The sequence below is a fragment of the Dendropsophus ebraccatus genome, chromosome 8, assembly GCF_027789765.1.
Source record: "Dendropsophus ebraccatus isolate aDenEbr1 chromosome 8, aDenEbr1.pat, whole genome shotgun sequence".
Classification (NCBI taxonomy): Eukaryota; Metazoa; Chordata; class Amphibia; order Anura; family Hylidae; genus Dendropsophus; species Dendropsophus ebraccatus.
In genome coordinates, this window is record NC_091461.1 from 5,643,599 (window position 1) to 5,649,533 (window position 5,935).

The following is a 5,935-nucleotide window of genomic DNA, read 5'->3' on the forward strand; positions in this document are numbered from 1 at the left end:
ATCGCTGCAAGGATTCACAGCAAGTATTATTCTCAAGCTAATCCACCCAGCAACGCTATTTCTCTCACACTCCTACTCCCATCATCCGGCACGTATTCTCACAGCCTATGCAGCACCACTCCTGCTTTATTTGTCAGAGCCTGCTATATACCCGGTTGCATCCGGACAGAACTGTTGCTACTAGTTACCTCATCTGTAATAAAACCGCTGTTACTGAACCCTGGCATTGGTGTCCACTAACTGGTGCCCTGACTAGGTGCAGCGAAGAATCGCATGCCCATCATCACCCGCAGATTCCACAGACCGGCCCTACAGCTGTGCTGCCCTCAGGCCTATACCGTGACAAGTATAACCCCTGCAGCTGCCCCGGTCATTGCCCGCTCATAACACCAGCACTGCGGAAGTGGCCCCCAGGGGCCAGGGCATCGCACATCTTTTCTCTTCTGCCCCATGTTGTCTCTTCTTACCCATGTTGTCTCTTCTGCCCCATGTTGTCTCTTCTTACCCATGTTGTCTCTTCTGCCCCAGGTTGTCTCTCCTGCTCCATGTTGTTCTCCTGCTCCATATTGTTTTTTCTGCACCATATTGTCTTCCCTGTCCCAGGTTGTCTCTCCTGCCCTCTGTTGTATCTCCTGTCCTCTAGTTTCCTGCCCCATGTTGTCTCCCCTGTCCCATGTTGTCTCTCCTGCCCTCTGTTGTTTCCTCTGCTCCATGTTTTCTCTTCTCGTGTTGTCTCTTCTGCCCTAGGTTGTCTCTCCTGCCGTCTGTTGTCTCCTCTGCCCCTTGTTGCCTCTCCTGTCCCATGTTGTCTCTCCTGTCCCATGTTGTCTCCCCTGTCCCAGGTTGTCTCTCCTGTCCCATGTTGTCTCCCCTGTCCCAGGTTGTCTCTCCTGTCCCATGTTGTCTCTCCTGTCCCATGTTGTCTCTCCTGTCCCATGTTGTCTCTCCTGCCCTCTGTTGTCTCTCCTGTCCCATGTTGTCTCTCCTGCCCTCTGTTGTCTCTCCTGTCCCATGTTGTCTCTCCTGCCCTCTGTTGTCTCCCCTGTCCCATGTTGTCTCTCCTGCCCTCTGTTGTCTCTCCTGTCCCATGTTGTCTCTCCTGCCCTCTGTTGTCTCTCCTGTCCCATGTTGTCTCCCCTGTCCCAGGTTGTCTCTCCTGTCCCATGTTGTCTCTCCTGTCCCAGGTTGTCTCTCCTGTCCCATGTTGTCTCTCCTGTCCCATGTTGTCTCCCCTGTCCCAGGTTGTCTCTCCTGTCCCATGTTGTCTCTCCTGTCCCAGGTTGTCTCTCCTGTCCCATGTTGTCTCCCCTGTCCCAGGTTGTCTCTCCTGTCCCATGTTGTCTCCCCTGTCCCAGGTTGTCTCTCCTGTCCCATGTTGTCTCTCCTGTCCCAGGTTGTCTCTCCTGTCCCATGTTGTCTCCCCTGTCCCAGGTTGTCTCTCCTGTCCCATGTTGTCTCCCCTGTCCCAGGTTGTCTCTCCTGTCCCATGTTGTCTCTCCTGTCCCAGGTTGTCTCTCCTGTCCCATGTTGTCTCCCCTGTCCCTGGTTGTCTCTCCTGTCCCAGGTTGTCTCTCCTGCCCTCTGTTGTCTCCTCTGCCCTCTGTTGTTTCCTCTGCTCCATCTTTTCTCTTCTGCCCCATGTTGTCTCTTCTTACCCATGTTGTCTCTTCTGCCCCATGTTGTCTCTTCTTACCCATGTTGTCTCTTCTGCCCCAGGTTGTCTCTCCTGCCCCATGTTGTTTCTCCTGCCCCATATTGTTTCTTCTGCACCATATTGTTGCTCCTTCCTTCTCTTTTCTTTTCTTTGTGCATTGAACATGGAAGCTCTGTAATACCAGGTGAATGCCTGAATAGGACAGAGAAAAAGCTGTTTTTCCATCTCCCTGTACTAAAAATCTATGAAATATATGGTTCCCAGATAGGCGACGTATCAGATATTAAACTGATAAGAACAGATACTACATTTGATCTTAGCCAAAAGGCCGAGAAGCAATGACACTACTGACTTCTGTTGTCTCTTCTGCCCCACGTTGTCTCTCCTGCTCCATGTTGTCTCTTCTTCCCCATGTTGTCTCTCTTGCCCTTTGTTATCTCTCCCGCCCTCTGTTATCTCTTTTGCCCCATGTTGTCTCTTCTGCCCCACGTTGTCTCTCCTGCTCCATGTTGTCTCTTCTTCCCCATGTTGTCTCTCTTGCCCTTTGTTATCTCTCCCGCCCTCTGTTATCTCTTTTGCCCCATGTTGTCTCTCCTGCTCCATTTTTTTCTCCTGCCCCATGTTTTCTCTCCTGCCCCATGTGTCTCTCTGCCCTATGTTGCCTCTCCTGCCCTCTGTTGTCTTTTCTGCCCCCTGTTGTCTCTCCTGCCCCATGTTGTCTCTCCTGCCCCATGTTGTCTCTCCTGCCCCAGGTTGTCTCTTCTTCCCCATGTTGTCTCTCTTGCCCTCTCTTATCTCTCCTGCCCTCTGTTATCTCTTCTGCCCCATGTTGTCTCTCCTGTTCCATGTTTTCTCTCCTGCCCCATGTGTCTCTCTGCACTATGTTGTCTCTCCTGCCCCATGTTGTCTCTCCTGCCCCATGTTGTCTCTTCTTCCCCATGTTGTCTCTCTTGCCCTCTCTTATCTCTCCTGCCCTCTGTTATCTCTTCTGCCCCATGTTGTCTCTCCTGTTCCATGTTTTCTCTCCTGCCCCATGTGTCTCTCTGCACTATGTTGTCTTTCCTGCCCCATGTTGTCTTTCCTGCTCCATGTTTTCTCTCCTGCCCCATGATGTCTCTCCTGTTCCATGTTTTCTCTCCTGCCCCATGATGTCTCTCTGCACTATGTTGTCTTTCCTGCCCTATGTTGCCTCTCCTGACCTCTGTTGTCTTTTCTGCCCCATGTTGCCTCTCCTGTCCTCCAGTAGTTACCTCAACAGGGGTGACCTGGACATCATGATAAAGGTCGAACTGAGAGGATGAGGTGCTAAGCTAACACTGCACCCCTTTCATTCTTAGTGAGGTCAGTGGGATCCCAGTGATTCTAGCGATGTGCTAGCATATTCTAATGTTACACAATCACTATTAGGTGGAAAAACCCCAATATATATATAGGATTAGTGGTCTTTGGTTACATAACTATGGGTTGGTGGTCTATACGGTAGGTTTAGATAGAACCTATTTGATCAGGGAGAAATGGATATTAATTCATGAACCCAAACTTAAACTCTCTGAATTTGATTACCATTGGATTCAGCCCTATGGAGTCCTAGAAAACATAGATACAGTCTATGGCTGTATTCACGTTTTTCAGACAGCCTTAAGTCTTAAGCCAATGTCTGCACCCACCAGTAATCAAATGCAGAGAGTTTGGGTTTTGAATAAACATCCTCGAAGTTCACTCATGTAGGTCAGTGGGCTATTGAGACACAGATAGTGGTTATTGAGTCATAGAGATGTAGATGTAAATTGGTGGGTCATGAACACAGATATAGATATGACACAGATATAGAATTTGTGGACCATGTGGATTGCTGGTCATTGGAGGCATAGATGTGGGTTGGTAAAACATGAAGACATAGATAGAGGTTGGTGGACCATGCAGAATCAGATGTAGGTTGGTGGACCATTGACAGACAGATGTACATTGGTGGACCATGGAAACATAGAGGTAGGTCGGTGGACCATGGAAACATAGAGGTAGGTTGATGGACCATGGAGACCAAGAGGTAGGTTGGTGGACCATGAAGACATAGAGGTAGGTCGGTGGTGCATGGAGACATAGAGGTAGGTTGGTGGACCATGGAGACATAGAGGAAGGTTTGTGGCCCATGGAAACATAGAGGTAGGTTGGTGGCCCATGGAAACATAGAGGTAGATTGGTGGACCATGGAGACATAGAGGTAGGTTGGTGGACCATGCAGACATAGAGGTAGGTTGGTGGACCATGGAGACACGGAGGTAGGTTGGTGGACCATGGAGACATAGAGGTAGGTCGGTGGACCATGGAGGCATATGAGACAAATGTATGTTGGTGGCCCATAAAGAGACAAATGTACGTTGGTGTACCAAGGAGACATAGAGGTAGGTTGGTAGACCATGGAGGCATAGAGGTAGGTTGGTTGGTTGGTAGACCATGGAGGCATAGAGGTAGGTTGGTGGACCATGAAGACATAGAGGAAGGTCGGTGGACCATGGAGGCATAGAGGTGGGTTTGTGGACCATGGAAACGTAGAGGTAGGTTGGTGGCCCATAAAGAGACAAATGTACGTTGGTGGCCCATAAAGAGACAAATGTACGTTGGTGGACCATGGAGACATAGAGGTAGGTTGCTTGGCCAGGGAGACGTTGATATATAATGGTTGGCCATAAAGACAAAGATATATATTGGTGGGCTGTGGATGTTGGTTGGTGGGCCATGGAGACATGGATGTGCATTAACGGCAGGGATAGGTTTTAATGAATAGATGGACATATTTAGCTGGGTGGACATCTATATTTCTGAGCAGACTCTTTATATATAGATATAATTGGGCGGATAACAGTCGCCTAATTTATAGATCATGGATATTGATCTTATATTAATCCTCGGCACACAGGGTTTGACACACATTACATAGCAGCAGATATTACATCCACTGTTCTGTGCTGGTATTTTCAGGTGGGGCGGGGGGAGGTACAGACCCTCATGTCGGACCCTCACAGAACCTTCTTCTGCACCTGTTTATCCAGACCAATATTCCTCAAATATCAATTTAGGTCAAGCAATTATGGAGCATTTCCTCGTCGGCACCACTTGTGATCAAAGTGTTTTTGCAGTAATTCTCTACCTATACATGAATATTTCATTGGGGGGTGAATTGCCCTGCAGGTGAAGAACAGTCTCTTAATTAAATTGATGTCAATATTTTCGAGCCCGTCTCCTTTCATGTAAACGTCCGTGACGCCTATACATCCAGGGAAAAAACACATTTTAATTGAGTGATAACCAATATTTTCTGTCGGTACAGACTCCTATTAACCCGTGTGGATCTGCTCAGGAGCTGTGAATGGCGGCTGCTTATCTGCTGAGCTCTGCATATTGTCTCCTCTCTGCACTCATTGGGGGGTCTGGATAGGGTTCAGTTTTGATACCTTTTCCCGCTGGTTACATTGGTGATGGAAAAGTCCAGATAACTTTGTTTAGTGTTAATCAGGAACATGGAGCCTAGACAAAAATAATTTCCCAGATCAGTTCAGGGATCAGGATGTGAGTAATTCCATAAGGAACCAGTGTGATTGTGTCCATCTCCAGAACCAGTGTGATTGTGTCCATCTCCAGAACCAGTGTCACCGTGTCCATCTTCAGTGTGATCATGTTGTTTCCATCTACAGAACCAGTGTGATTGTGCCTATCTACAGAACCAGTGTGATTGTGCCTATCTACAGAACCAGTGTGAACATGCCATGATCATGTACAGGACCAGTGATCGAGGTGTGTCCATCTACACAACCAGCGTGAAAGCATCATGTCTGTCTACAGAACCAGTGTGAACATGTCATGTCCATCTACACAACCAGTGATCAAGGTTTGTCCGTCTACAGAACCAGGGTGAACATGCCATAAGCATGTTTAGGACCAGTGATCGAGGTGTATCCATCTACGGAACCAGTGTGAACCTGCTGTGTCCATCTACAGAACCAGTGTGAAAGCATCATGTCTATCTACAGAACCACTGTGAGTCTGTTGTGTCCATCTACAGAACCAGAGATGGCATCTGTTCTGCCATGTTACCACCACTAATCCTTCATCTTTTCCGATATTCCTGCCCTGTGCTCCTAGAGCATTGTGGCTGCACCGCTTATGAGTAGCCAGTATCAATGTATCAGGAACTCTTGTCCTGGACAACCTACTGGAGACAGAAGGTCCTATATAAGTCAGAGAACGCTTTGCCTTATACCTGCACAATTCACTAAGGTGAGA

The 5,935-nt window shown here is 48.2% G+C and overlaps 1 non-coding gene across 1 annotated transcript; it reads right to left on the reverse strand.

Annotated features, from left to right (window-relative positions):
- Positions 1-1,801: 1,801 nt before the first annotated feature.
- LOC138800227 (U2 spliceosomal RNA) lies at positions 1,802-1,994 on the reverse strand. The gene has a single exon (XR_011364426.1). It is a non-coding gene; the product is annotated as a U2 spliceosomal RNA (small nuclear RNA).
- Between the last annotated feature and the right edge of the window lie 3,941 nt (positions 1,995-5,935).